A 16204-nucleotide genomic window follows, 5' to 3' on the forward strand; every position below is an offset into this window, starting at 1 on the left:
TTTTTAATGTCATAAAAATGATCACTTGATTAAGACTTCATTGCTCACTAAGGAGTCAAATACAAAATGCTAAAGGAAATATTTATTTTACAGTTTCACAACTGAAACAACCATTTTTGACCAGGAAGATCCTTATAAATAGTGAAAGATATTGCATCTATGCATCAAACCACTTCAGCTCCAAAAATGACCTTAATTTAGCATCTACTTGAATGTAAAGGCAGAAGTGACATCTTTTTTCTATAGCTTGAAAATAATTAATTTGTCAAGGTGTTAAGATGAAAAAGTCAGAGCAAACATTATGGGTTAAGATAACTGTCAAAATAAACATGGCCTCAAATACAGTTGGAAAAAACGTTGGCAAAAAAGGAAAAATAAATAAATGCATTTGGCTTTCTGTCTAATATGTCTTTAAATATGACTTTTCTTTGCCTTGACTATGAAATGTACCTTGTTAAGTTAAAAATATTAAAAATGTAAAAGTTGTTACAGGTATGGAACTAGTAGCGAAAATTGATTCAACAAAGCGCTCATGCCTACTGAAGACCTCTAAAAAGAGCTCCAGGAATAAAAAACGCCTCCACAATGGAAAACAATCAGACACTGATGAACAGTTAACATGTTTTATTAACGACTTTAGTATTTTTACTTTTTAGCATTTCTTTATTATCTTTTTGTGTAGATCATTGATCACAACAAATCGTCACCAACCTTCTTGTCGCATCAGTGACATCATTAGGGAAAGAATAAATAAACGGTGCAATGCAGTCACACACTTACATTACATTTAAGGTTGTTAGATAAAACAATGTCACCATATGTCTGCAAAATAATTCAGAAAAGAAAGTTGGGTATTTTGTTCCTAGAGATGTGACTTTTTTTTTTTAACAGCTTTTTTTTTTAACCGGTGTTGCATAAGCTACCGCTTAAAGTACGAGTTAGCTTACGTGTTTTTGTCTCATTATTCTCTCATCAACCTCTTTTTTTTTTTTTTTTTGAGAAGCACATTGTTTGCATGATCAGCTGTTGTCACCTGGCAACAACAAACACCACAGGAAAAAGAACAGTGTTTTTATTAACTGTTATCTATTTCAACTGAGTTAGAGAAACAAATTATTTCTCTGGTATGGCATCAATACAATTCAATTCTATTTTAATACAGTAAAAGTTCACAGTTCACATACCTACATAGCAGAATCAATGTTTCGTGATTCAATACATATGCCCAGAACCCCTTGACATAATTAATGTAATGAGAAATTTTGTATTGAAGACAGACACAAGTCGTGTTCGAAACAGACACGTTTTTTTGTGCACTAAGTATTAATTTGTGCAATACTATGTCCATTTGTTTTTGCTTCATTTTGACTGTTTTCTTACCCCATAGAATTTGAACATTTTCCACAGGATACAGTAATGCTAAAAATCATAACTGCTCTGCCAAATGTAATTTTATCCCAGGATTATATGCAACTGAAAAATTCATATTTTAACATCTAACTACAGATTACGTGTGATTGATAATACTAATTTTAAGGACCGATTTTTATTAAGTTCAAAAACCAAAGTGAACTTTGTTCTTAAAGGAAGTAAAGTGCTGTAGCAACAATCCACTGTCATCTCTGAGAAGCTGCCAGTTCTAATGTCTTTAGAAAGCCTCTTTTCCGACACTTTCTGTACTTAATGGCGAAAGCTGCGAGACTGCATCTCTAGGTTTCCATCAAGTTGTTATTGGCCTGTTGTGCAGAGGTGAGAAGATGCAGTTTGGACACTCTTTCTCTGCCTCTCAAGCCTCTCTTTGCTCATTCTTGACACCTCTTGAACACTACCTCAGAGGAGAGACTGTGAAAATATGTGCCCACTTCCCTGCATGCAGCTGCTCAAAACAACTAAGCTCTGCAGATTTCCTATGTGCTCAGATTCTCTATCAACATACGCCAGGATTGCTCGACTGCAGTTTTCTGCTCGAGAAAACCTGCAGGAATAATTGGTCAATAACTTCTCCGAAGTGATAAAGATGTGAAGATTTATAGCTGAGTTTTCCTTATTCTGTTCTGAAATGGTCGTTGGAGTGGAAACCCCCCAGAAATATCGGTGTCCAGTTCGTATTTCAAGCAGCTGCTTGAAAAATACACCATCCTGTATTTTTTTTTTTTGCAGAATCTGCCTTGGTGTCTGTTTGCAAACTAGATTCTATAATGTTACGATGGATTTTAATGGTTTATCACTGTTATCACTGTTTTAAAATCATGAGACCCTGAACTAATAAATGTATCTGCAGCTAAGACAAAAAGGGTTGCAGCTTGAAGATTAATTCAGATAAACTTGTTTTGTTTTGTTTTTTAACAAATACATGCTTTTCTCACCAGGTTACCTAAATTTTGGATAATTATTGTATTATGCATCTATGAAATATTCAATATCCAGGATGTCATTTCATCCTAACTCCCGATTAAGCCTGAAATGTCTTATTCCAGGCACAAAAGAAACCTCTTTTAAGCTATTAGATCAGAGCGGCGGTCAAACCTTTGAACCCAAGAAAGCAAGCTGCCTGGCCCCAGAGCGAGGTGGGCAATTCACAGAGGGGAGAGGCAGGGCCGTGGTAAGTGGGAGTTTCCGTGTCAGTGGGCTCATCTTACAGCCTCCCTGATGGACGACTGCAATGTCCCCCAGGGTCCAGATGGGATTCAGTGGTCAGCTTGGTGACAGCTGGTGAAGGGTGGTCAGGCCTCATGCATAATGGAGGCTCAGCAGACCACACCACAGGCAGACTGCTGCACTGATGTGGAAGTACTTCCATCTCAGTGTCAATACTGCAGAGTTACTGGAATTTCAACGGCTGTTTAACATCTCCACCACCACACAAGAAGCAGCATATCAAATTCACAGATATTGAGCATATATCCATACATTTTGCATGTTTCTTTCAATCTTATGAGCCATCTATATGTACTTTATGCAATCTTTTTTTTCCTTCTTTTATTATCATTAGGAAAATATTCCAGAAATCCCTATGTTGCAATTAATTTTTCATCAATAAAATATGAAAAATAAGATACACATAGAATACATGCAAAACCAGCCAATGTCCCTTTATTTTTTTGTTTTATTTTATTTTTATAATTCATGGGCTCCCTTGACAAAACTGAATTATAAACATTTTGAGGTGGGGGGGGGGTGTGAGTGTCATGGCAAAACCCTCAGCCTGCACCTCTTGTGACAGACTAAGCTCAATGCATGATGAGTTTATCCCTTCAGCTTATCACCAAGTGAAGTATTCATGTCATGAAGGTCTGCAACCTTTCAGAGCAAACAAATCTTTGGTTGTTAAAAAAAACAGAAGTTCAAATGTAGGCCAATTACACAGCGAGTTATACTAACTGAAACTGTCTTTTGCCTAAAAAGAATACAAATTCCACAAAACAGTGGGAAAATGTTGTGTCTTGACCTTAAAATGGCAAATGTCTTAGGCCCAGATTTAAACCACCACCGTGTCAATAAAGGGTTCTGCTTTATCAGCTAAGCATGTGTTTTTGACACATATTTACAAAAAAAAGGACCTTCCTCATATTTTCCTTAAAAGTATTTGTGACAAACACAGCAGGGAAAAGAGTCAAGAGGCATGATCTTCTGGATGAGGTTGTTATAGTAATATAAAGTAATAAAAGGTGTCATTTGGTTTGTCTTTACATGCATTTTTTGTTGTTATTGCTTGTGTAATAAGTTATTGTTGCCTTCTATGTTCTACGGTGGCCCTGAAGGGCAAATCACACGTGTAATATTGAGTTGTAAATATTATGCAAGGCATAGAGACACACTTAAAAAACATATCAAAGAACTGAAAATTCCATGTAATATTTATGACATTAAGAAATAACCACAGTTTGATTCAGTTTTAAGGGAAACATGACTGATGGGACAAATATAAATAGTTGTGAGTAGGAAATAAATAATCTATTGACATACTAAAGCCCTTGACCTACACTCCAGACCAGATAGTGGCAGTATGGCACCATTCTGTTGTTTGCCAACTGCCAAATAAGCAACACCCGAAGAAGAAGAAGTGCAAATCACACTGATAAAGCAGTCGCCACAAAAACCAGAGTTGTCCCATAGTACCTACATTTTGTAGTTTCTTTTTGTGTTTCGTTTCTTAATAATTTATTTTAATTGCTGGAAATTACTTTTTTTCCAACATTATTTCATTTAATATTTTTAATTGTGTTTTTTTAATGTAATGATTTTTAATTATATGTTTTGGTTTTTATTAATAGTCATTGTTTTTAATATGTTTTGCTTTAAACTGACTGTAACTGAATTGGCCACTGTAATGTTTCCTTTGTTAAATGTCTTTTTTAATGTTTATATTTGCAAGTCATCTACTCAATGGAAAGAAGTTGTAGATTAGCTCTTAGCTAACTCTGCAACATTTGCAGTGTACACTGACAAGAAATGTCCCCTTTGAAACATATCAAAAGCCCTCACTTGCATTACTAAAATGCATGACTAATGTGTTCGCATACAATTTCAAGCAACATTAGCATTCATTTGACACTTCAAGTGTGCTGTGCACTCTGTTTTCATGTTCCTTTACAACAGTAAAAAAACAGAACAACCCACAAATGTTTAGTAGCTAAAAGCTTTGTCCACCAGTGCGCTGCAAACTGTGTCCCTCTGCCATCTGTTGCAGAGCAGGTTGTGCAGAGTACATTTATCAGAGCTTTTACCTGAAAACAGCTGCCGCGAAAAAAAAAGACCCTGATGAGCCAGGGCACAAAGAAGATGCAACCATAAAACCAAAAACAGGAGCCAGTAAGCTCAAAAAGACCTTCAGTAGAAACTTTAACACAGAGTCGTGGAACTTCAAGGTTACCTCAGATAAAGCCATCGGAAGCTTTGGTAAAGTAAATGTCTTAAAGTTATCTAAATTCAGAAATCAGATTCACGTTATCCCGCTTGTTTGACCACATGTGTGGATGTGAGCAGACCACATATTTGGGTGTAGGCGTTGTATTTCCCATTTTCAGCTCATCAGGTTCCCGCTTGTCAGTGTGTTGATGAATCAACGCTACCAGCTATTCTGTTGTCAACGGACACACTGCAGTACATCACCTCAATCAGTCATCCCAGCCCTCGCCGGCAGCCACCAAGAGTAGCGACCCGACCCCCATTCCCCCGTACAGCAGCAAGAAAGTGCTTACCTAGGAGAAAAAGAAGGAGAGGATATTAAATCAGTGAGCATAATATTCCAGCAAGCGCCGGGCTCGCTTTCACAGATTAGCCAATCTCTCCTCTGCACAGCGTGCTGCCACAGAGTTTCAACCCTCTCCAGCTTCAACTGTAATGGAGAGCGGGGAGATTATCCCATGTATTTTGCTGCTCAGCATTTATGCTTCAGCATGTGGGCAACAACAAACTATACCTGTTTAGTTATTTCATATTCATCAATTCACACATTTCAGGGTGAGCCGCATTCAGGGAAATTTAAAGTTCCAGGAGCAGGTCAAGGTCCCAATCCGATCATCTATAGATATATAAGAAAAGCGTTCCCAGTGGTCTTTTAATGATCATGAAGTTTTTAGACAAAATCCAAAAACTTGTGTCGTTTTCAAGGACAGTTTCCGCAGAGCAGCAGTAGTTCCTTAGAAATTCACCTCTGTGTTGTGAGCGGGACTGTTGGTGGAGAAAAAGCCCCTCCGCACTTCCCATCATCCATCTGTTTGCACTGTCTCCCGCTATCTTATAGTCCCTCAGAACCCCAACCCAAAGTTACGGGTGCAACAAAAATGACAGCTATTGTATATTGGAGGAAAATAAAGACGTACAGGTACATCAATCTATTTGTCTGCATGTTAATGCATCAGAATGGAGTGAAGCAAGGACCTTTTGGTCTGCATACTTTCTACGATCTTTATCAAATGGCATTTATTATTAGTACGGTCCTGATTCACAACGATTTGAATAAATAGTATTTTCCAGACTATAAGGTGCACCATTAATGAATGGTCTGTTTTGAAAATGATGTCATATGTAAAGCGCACCAAACTCTAAGGCGCATTAAGTGAGACAAGAGTCAGAGATGAGTCTGTCAGTCAGGAAGACTTTATTACTTAACAGTAATCGGGTCACTTTCCCGGTTATACTTTGTGTTGTGTTTCGGTGTTGATCGAAGATGACACTGGGTTGGTGTCAGTGGGTCTTTTGTCTGCTTGACATTAAACAGTCAACAGCTGTCGCGACCTTGATCTGCTTTATTTCCCCTGCCACAGCCAATGGAAAGTCTGCGTTCATGCTCAGTGGCGTGTGCTACGTGAAGGTGGTGACTTCAAGTACAATCAGACATACTGACAAACTTAAAGGTACAAGAGTTGACTAGACAACTATTTATAATGAATTTGGTGGAAGTGAAACACTCAAGACAAAACATTTGTTACAGTCACAGCAGCTCTAGTATTAAAAATTCTTTTAACTTTACAACACGTTAAAAAACAGACTGATGCCGCCAAAACAAACGTTACTGTGACTACGCTAACTCTCAAAGGCCATGTCACATCGTCACTGCATACATTCTGAGCATTTTGCACAAATGAAAATTGGTCACACGTGAAAACACATTGAAAAAGTAAGAAAGGTTGTGGTCTTTTTGAGAAATTTTCACATGAACGACAGAAGAGGTATAAAGTAAACCTAGAAAAGGACACGTAAATCAACGTAGAACATGAATCGTTTGTGATTGTTGCAACTTATTAGTAAACTGTGCGTTAATTACGTGATCTGAATGAGATATGTGCGCCGTATAGGCGATAAAAAAGTTATACATTGGTAGGACATACTCTAAAAGTCCGTTAGACATACGTAGACTTAAGTGGAACCGCCGTGGAAAGCCACAAATTTGCATATGCATCTTGCAAAAGTCACGCACAATTGTGTATAACTGCGTAATTCTCAACTGACCAAACATTTTGACTAGTTTAAAATAGAATTGACAAAGTCCCGTCGGCTAAAACTCTCAACAAACATCTGCGCACATCAACAAAGGACCGAAATTTCATAAATGGAAAATGCGCAAAATGTATGTAGTGGCTGTTTGACACAGCCTTAACTTTGCTACACATGAAAAAAAACACACACACAGTCCTAAAACTCTACACGTTAGCACATTCACAATAACAGCCAACTACACATTTTGATGGCTCACTATGTAACTCTCTATCTATGTCCGCCATTATCAGAAAAATGCCAAAGAAAATGTAAAAACAGGTTTTTCTTCGGAGAGGGTGTTTAAAAATATAGGGCAAAACATATAAAACACTTCCTTTTCATAAAACAATGATTTCAAATATTAGTTTTAAACCACCTGATGCATTGATGATGTGTGACTGTTCGGCTGCCAATGTTTACGACATGAGCGGTGTTTTTCAAAGAAACAAACTGTACTTTCCTTCATCATTTCTTGAAAATATGGAGCCAACAGTGTGGGCTCTTTCTTTCATTATGCATCTGCATATTCACACAGGAAAAAGCCAAAGCAGTGAGGGCGAGAAAACAAGAAGGCTGTGGAGATTTCCTTCCCCAAAGGGGAGGAACTGTGCCCGGTATTCAGCCCACAGCCCTGTGTGAAGTGTTTTCCACTCAGCTCCATCAAAAGAAAAGGATGTCTTCCAATGCCGGATGTTACATCACACAGCTTGATTCTCCACACTCTTTTATCTACCTCTCTGCTTATTTGTACCCATTTTAGAGCTGGGGCATCTCAGCCTCTCCATCATGCCAGGAAGGCCCACAGAAAAGGCTGATGAAGAACTGGAGGAGCGAGAGGAAGGATGCTTTACAACTACGGAGGGAGAAAAAGAAATGGATGACTTCAGCGAGAGGGATCTTTATCAACCTTACGTGAGGCTTGGCTTTCGATAGCTTTATTGGTAGAGACAAATGTTCGACGATACTGTCTGTGTGACACAGGGTCTAAAAACAAGAGCAATTCCTTTTTTTTTTCTTTTAAAAACTTTATGTAAATATTTAATGCATGTATATAAAATACTTTTATGAAAACTAAGAAATAATAATAAACCATAGATAATAAATACTTCATGCAAATAATAAAATGTTTACACATAATCTTTAAACTTTTGGATGAGAACACTTTAAAGTCCCACTGCAATCATCTTTTAAACTATTGTAAAGGTGTTCCCAGTCCTGGAGAAAGCCGGCCTCAATATCCCATCATCCCTTTGTCTACACTCTCTCCCGCCATAGCTTACAGCTCCTAAGACCCCCAACCTAACATTACTGGTGGAACAAAAATGGTGAGCAATATTGAAGCTATTCAACCATACAGTTTTGAGCCAGATTCCAGCTTGGATGAGGAAAACAAAGACGTACATGGATGTAGTCATCTTCAAGTGGATGAATCAGAATGGAGTGGATTGCCGTAGTAGCTATTATGGCACACCTAAAAGCTTTTTCCAAATGCATTTTTTTCCTCTGCTTTTGATTAACAATTTGAATGAAAAAATGCTCAGAAATGTATTTATCTATTTAAAGTCTATGTCCGAATTCCCTCCCTAATCCCTAACTACTAAAAAAACTAAATAATGTGGGAATATCTTGTGCCCTGGATCAATTTGGATACCATGCTCACTACATTTTTCTTTTTTCTTTAATGGGAAATATGACCATTTGATTATAGATTAAATTAATGAATTAGTGAAAGTTATGAGATGAGCAAAATATTTAAATATTTATGAATTTACTATTCAAGTTTCATAAAGATTGAGACATTTTAAAAATACAAATTGTAGCTGGTGTTTTCATTTTTTTAGCCATTAAAAGGACAATAAAAGTAAGGTTTCCTAAAATGCATGTGAACTGAATTATAAAGACCGTAACAGTGGACCATGAGTTTTTTTTTTTTTTTAAAGAAACTAATGCTTTAACATTTAGAACTTTGAAGTATGATATTTTAAAAGACAAAAGTACAAAATTGGTTACAATCATGCATAAGAAAATCAAAACAACAAAAACAAATGTCGCATTTCATCTTTATATGGTCCGAAATTGCATAGAAGTACAATTTACATGACATGGAACACTTATCTCAAAAAATGTTAGACAAAGTCTGGAAGTTACAAAGCAATCCATTTACAGCTTCCCTATCATTTCGGCTCCCAGACAGCATCAGCTCATCATCGGCAGAGTGCAGACCTCTATGAAAGCAGAGGTGATGGCAGTCATGGAACACTCAGCTGTGTGTTAACACAACACCGAGGAGGAAAGACATAAGCAATGATCTTCCAGAGGCAATTGTTGCCGCTCATGATTCTGGGAAGGGTTATAAGGCCGTTTCCAAACACTTCAGAATCCATCATTTCACAGCGAGAAGGAACACTTGCAAGACCAAAACATTCTAGCCTATCTCCAGTTTTCCCAGGGATGGGAGTTCTAGTCGGTACGTGCCAAGGTCAGACTATACAGATAACAGAAAGAAATCCCAAAAAACAGCAACATCTCAGACTGTTGAGGCTTCAGATTTAAAAAGTTAATTTTGATTTAAAAAAAATGTCAATTGTTTAACATGGCAAGTAATATAATTTCCTTGTGAAGATTTATTAGCTTGAAAGCAGACATTAGATGGATTTTTTATGCAAAACAATGATAGTATTTATTTGACGCTATTTTGTTCATTTAAAATACTGCTAAACAACCTTGTGGATAATGCCTTTAATAAAACTTTTATGAGAAAATAAGCTCCAAAAGAAGCTATAACTATTTGTTTCGTTGCTCTGGTTGAGCAGAACACACTTCGGCATATGCAGACAGACTAAGAGAGACAAGGAGGCCAACGGCACGGTGTGTAGACCGCTGCTGATAAAGTGCAGCAGCAGGTCAATAGTTTGGATGGGTTCAAGGTTGCCCCGTTAAGGCAGATCTACTTCCTTCAGGCTTGGCAACTACCCATCCAATAGGATCACAACCAGCTCTCATTCAAGCCTGCAAAAACAGAGACTTTAGCATTCTGTTTACCCTTCAGACAATGAGATGAACACCTAAAAGGGCTTTCTGCTGGAAACAGTGTTAGTTGAAAGAACAGTTTCCGATGTAACAAAGTTCGGTACATCTCCTCCAACTTTAGCTATATATATATATATATATATATATATATATATATATATATATATATATATATATATATATATATATATATATATATATATATATATATATATATATATATATATATATATATATATATATATATATATATATATATATATATATATATATATATATATATTTATATTTATAAATCAATATATAAATCAATATATAAAAAATGTTCCCTGTCTTTCACAGAGCAGCTATTCTGCTTTTGTTCTGCAGCCTTCATGCAATGGCTTAAAAGGACACACTGTAATTTTCCAGCCTCGTGAAGGGTTGAGTGCGAACATTCTTCCCAGCTTTACAAATTTTTAAGAGGCTGTCGAGCAAGGACACAGTTCTCTACACAAACCCTAATAGAGAGGTCAACGAGCACCCAGTGTTACAATGCAACTCAGTGGTGATAAAACACAGGATAAGTTGCAAAAATGGACAGTATGCCGGAGTGCTAGCTGTTCTCAGAAGTGTTGGTGCTGAAAAGGAAACTGGGTGCACTTACCACGAAAAACTAAAAAAATTCTTCATTTGGCGGAGCAGAAATAACCATTTGTGTTTATGACTGTAGCAGAAATGCTTACGCACTAGATACTAAAGCAATACAAGCAATACGGTTTGAGAATAAAAAAAGTATGCAGCACATCCTGGTGATAACATTTGCCTAATTCGTTTTACAACCCACAACAAGATGTGGAAAACTGTCACAACAACGTTTGACTCCTGGTGTCACACAGCTGCCAGACAATTATTGCTGCTAGAATTCCTAATAATTCTACAAGCTTTTGAATCCCAGACTGTGATTTATTTTTATTTCTATACATTCCTGGAGTCTTAAGTACTTAATTTTTATTAACCAAGTTTGCAACAATAATGCAACAAATATCCACCAAATTTGTTGCATTATTGCTGCAGAGCATTGTGATATCTTCAGTTGTGAGTTTGTTTTACTGTGGAAACATATTGTATTCCATAAAAAAAATCAAAAGTACTGTGTTTTTTTAGCTATTTTGTTTTCTATATCAATAAAAAAGGACGTTTTTATTCAAATGGTTGTGTTTTTCGGACTAATTATTTAAACTATTTTTTTCTGTGTATTCAATAAGAAAAAAGAAACAAAAAACTTTTTTTATTTTTTTTTTACAATTGTTTGTGATTTTTGTAAGAGGACCTGGTTGCAGACACCAACATGGCATCCAAACATCATTAGCCTGAACCGGAAGTCCGGAAATGGAAATTCACGTCCTTTTCTCCCCCTATATATAAATATATATATTGCCAAAGGTGGTAGAGAATGAGAGGGCAAAGATCCTGTGGGACTTCCAGATCCAGACTGATAGGATGGTAATGGTGAACCAACCAGACATTGAAGTGGTGGATAAAGAACAGAGGAAAGCCGTTGTGGTGGATGTGGCAGTGCCAAGCGATGGAAACATCAGGAAGAAGGAACATGAGAAACTGGAGAAATACCAGGGACTCAGAAAAGAACTGGAGAAAGCTTGGAAAGTGAAGGTTTCAGTGGTGGCTGTGGTAATTGGAGCACTCGGGGCAGGAACCCCCAAGCTGGAGGAGTGGCAACAACAGATACCTGGAAAGACCTCAAACCTCTCAGTCCAGAAAAGAGCAGTGCTAGGAACAGCTAAGATACTGCGCAGGACCCTCAAGCTCCCAAGCCTCTGGTAGAGGACCCGAGCTTGTTTGAGAAACCACCTGCGGAGGGTGAGAGGGGCGTTTTTTTTTTATATATTTGGGTCCAAAACACCAACTTAAGTAGGAACATTTTTATTTTTTCTTGGTTCTTCCAACTTACGTTATCCACAAACTTTACAGAGCAAAATGTTGAGAAGGCAGATGAGGCTACTGCCCAGCATGTTTGTCATTCTTTGCTTTCGTGGTTCTCAAAAATTATAACAAATTATAACAGAGCAAAAAATCTGAACAAACCAACACATTTTTTTTGCTTTTTTTATCGAACACAACATGCTTCCATATTTTACAAATACAAATAATTTCATAGTCTGACACTTTAAGTACGAAACCAAGTTGTATTAGAGTCTTACAGAAGAAAAAAACAACTTGGTTTCGTACTACTATATATTTTTATATCTTAATGTCAGGACACGGGCTCAGTATTTTCCTGGGTTTGTTACAACTTTTTTACATTTTATTTATCTTTATTGCCTTTTTTCAACATAATTACTTTGATTATTTTCATTCAAATATCTCTGGTCTAATGAAGCATTAGACCAAGAATAATAATAATTGTCATCATCTTTTGTATCCTGCCTTTAATTTATTGGTCCATTGAAAGTTGTTATGCTGTCATTTTTGAAAATAGATTAAAGTTTAAGAAAACATCTTTTATCAGAGTCTTATTTCAGTCATACACAAATGAAATCAAATCATCGAAGCACCAGTTCATCAAAGTTAGGAAAAACAAACAAAAACAAAAACCATGAGGGACGGTTTTCAGAAAAGTGTTTGCACTGTTTATTATTTACAGCACAGTCTTTAAACAAAGAATAATAAAATAATATTCCTTTCTGCCGTGGATAAAACAAAAATGTACCTGCCGAAATGTAAAAATCAATGTGAAAAATCCCTGCTGTTTTTTAGAAAAACGTTAATTTCTGGATCGTTTTTGCAAAGTAATGATTTTTTCAATGAGAAATCAATGGTTGGTTAACTAAGACATTTGATTAGCCATACATCAAGTGCCTAATTAATAACCCAAATTCTAAGGTATTTACTTAATCACTGTAGCTGTCCTGTGAGTGACACATTTACTGTTTAATCAATGCAGCATACAGGTGTGAGGCAAAGCCGAGCTGCAATATGCATGAACTGACAGAGTGGAGGAGCTGTGTGTGGAGAGAGGTGCTTGTTGGTATGTTTCCTCAGGCAGTGATATCAAAAACAAGCCTCTGAACTCCGCCGATGCTGCCCTTCGTTTGGAGCTGGAGTCTTTGAGCTTGAGCACGGTTGTCAATGTGCCGCGCACACTTACAATTTGTTGCCGTGTCAGAGACAAACACACGGAGCGAAGACAACAATCCAAAGATGCATAATTTTATCAAGAGACAGGGCCACGGAGGCACCGCTGAATGACACGGACGAGATGGCACATGTGGGCACTGTGTAGCATTTTAAAACCACCGAAGCAGCTTCATTATTTCTGAAGGTTTCTTTCCAAAAAGCCACAGTTCTCTGAGGATCACATCAGTGTCAAGTCATCATCTGTGACAGCAGAGATGCTGTTGTTGGAGACGGCAAAATACAGCTACAGTAAACACAGCGGTGACGGGGCTCCATCGGTGGATTTGATACCACGATCAAGCCAGGTACACAACGGGCTCCGCAGATGGCTTTCGAGTGATCGCTTTCAATGAAAAGTCTATGCTAGTTAAATCCGAATTTATTCCCTACCCTTATGAATTCTCCCTATTGCTCAAATTGTGGGGGCATTTAGAGCTTTAGAGGTGTCCAACCTTGTTTTTTTAAGGAGAATTCGTAATGACTTAGGATCGGCCAGTAGGGTGATCAATGTTGCGCTAGTGAAGCAGGGGAGAAACGTATTCCTTCACATGGGGTCGTTCTGAAGCACAGAAGTTTATTTAAAAGTAATAACTTGTTTTTGCATGACTTGTTGACATTATAAAACCAATGCTGTTATACATTTCCTGAGCACCTCCAGCAATGCGCTATAAGAGATGACCGGCGACTATTCATGACATCATCAAGGGTTATTAACGTCCGGATCTGAAGAAACTATTTTTCCATATATCTCCACTTGGAGAGCTAAATGTAGGGGAAGGGAAAAGCTGTTGGGGTGGGGAATGAATTTGGATTCGGCCAAAATCTTGCTCCCACTCCTTGCCTTTCCAGTGGGAACACCGCGGGATGAATACATGTAAATGAAACTGCGAATAGCATGTTCTTGAACACGCAACACCTGCCCGGGCATGGAAATACCTGTTTGCGCAGCAGCTTCCAATAAAAAGTCTATATAAACGTGTGCATATGCATGTTTCAGGCTTCTGCATTCACACTCTCGCATTGAAGCATGGATACTAGAGCGTGGGCTCTATATGCAAACGACAGAATATGCCCTGAAAGTTAAAGCATATGAATTTTGATCACTCAGTTATTTGGATTTGGTAGTGGCGTTTTTATCAAAGCATGGAAGTGGTTGAAGATTAATCATGAAGGAGAAATTAGTTATTGGTGCCTGGACGGAATTATACGGCAACAAGTCTTGCACATATCAGAATAAAGCCGTGAAATTAAAAGGCTGTAGCAAATTTGCCAGATCTTCAAGATTTTGCATCAAGCGTCTTCCAGCTGTAGGTACATGCACTTGAATTGGGTAGCGACAAACCTGTGTGAACACCATATGCTACAAGAACGTTCAAAAATGCCCATTTAGCGCCACACATGCCCGGTGTGTACGTAGCTTAAGATGTAACATATCCTGACAATGAAGTTCAACTATATCAATTATCAATTGCACTTAATGGTGGAGGAGAAAGTGAATTAAATCAGGGTCATGGATGACCAAAGAATACCAAGAGATATTGTTCTTGGCAACTGTATTCCATTCATTCATCATTGACGTAAAGGTAATAGGACTTCAGAGCTGTACTAATGACCAACGACAGCCTCTCTGTAAAATAGATGAAAGGTGTGCCATTATGGGGTGGGCTCATGAGAGGAGAGGCCATGCGGCTAATGACTCATTAGAGACATCTATAGCCAGACAGGCTGGGAGCCAAAAGGCCAAGAGTCCTTTTTAAAGACTCAATACCCCAGCTGACACTAATTGTTGCAGTCAGGATAGCATGGATTTTCATCACAGATAATAGCAGTCAGCTCCCCTGACACTTCTTGGCCTGTTAGCCATAACTGGCACTGCCCAGGTCTGCTAGCCTAGCGCTGCTAGTTGGTGCGCGACATAAAACAGCTAGCGCTCATTGGGGTAATGGCAGCTCTAAATCTGATAAAATGTTAGTGTTTCCATACAGCAGGGAGGCTGGTCTAAAGACATAAAATCCCAAAGGCAAATCATTTTTCTATATTTGTGTAGCATCATTCAGCAGCAGAAAGCAACTGCAGTGCTAAGCAGACACATCTCTCATTTGGACAGAGGCAAAGCAGGATGTTTTATGGTGTAGTCGCACATCCTGTCACTGTGCTAATGTAAGATACTTCCAAAACAGCATGAAAAAACAAGAAGTGTTACTCCTTTCCGCTCTTGCTGTACAGATTTGATGCACAAGAGGCTTTGCACTCCTGGCAAGAAAAAAAAAAGGTTACAAAGGTTTTTCATGCTGCATTGTCAAAACCAGGAGAGAGACCTAACAACTGCAGTGACAGCATAATGTCCTTGATACTAAATCTGGATGTTATAGTAGAAACAAAAAATTGGTGTCGGGTTTGATGGATTTTTTTGTCTGGTAAAATACCAGTAGCAATGAATCTCTCAAAAAACCTCTTATGGGCTTTTTGCGGGTGGTCCAATTACTATTCAGATAACATTAGGATAAAGTCTTACAGGTTTTAAGGGTCTCTACAAAAAGTTTTATAGAAAGATCCAATGACCACAATACCAGTAGTCTTCGCAACTGGTCATTGAAACAAATGCGGTTCCGAAAGCAGGGAAAACATTCAGCCTGGGAATAAAAGTCGCATTCACAGGAAGCCACCGTAAATCACTGCAGCTCTTTGACTGTGCCTTCTATATGTTATGAATACTCATTTCTCACATTTTTAATTAACCTCCGCAGCAGAGAAAGCCAGGCCTGCAGGCTATTTTGAAATAAGCTGCTATAAGGACAAATGATGATTTCTAACTTCTCCTGTTTTTGTAAGCAGGCATATTCATATTTCAGAAAAATAATTACTTGTCCCCAGATTTGCTCTCTTTTAATTTACCATGTGCTGTTTCTCAAATTATAATATTGTAGTATCAATACTGTGCATTTCCTCAGATTATTTTTAAAAGTCTGTGCTAGGCTGAATGATTTCAATTTTTTTGGCAGGACATCAATTTTTT

The 16204-nt window shown here is 37.8% G+C and overlaps 1 protein-coding gene across 4 annotated transcripts in view; it reads right to left on the reverse strand.

Moving 5' to 3' along the window:
• The window catches only part of cadm1b (cell adhesion molecule 1b), a 196545-nt gene that overhangs the window by 129483 nt on the left and 50858 nt on the right, over positions 1–16204 (reverse strand). The gene's annotated exons all lie outside the window — the stretch shown is intronic.

Source organism: Oryzias latipes, chromosome 13 (genome assembly GCF_053564925.1).
Source record: "Oryzias latipes strain Hd-rR chromosome 13, Olatipes_Hd-rR_3.1".
Lineage (NCBI taxonomy): Eukaryota > Metazoa > Chordata > Actinopteri > Beloniformes > Adrianichthyidae > Oryzias > Oryzias latipes.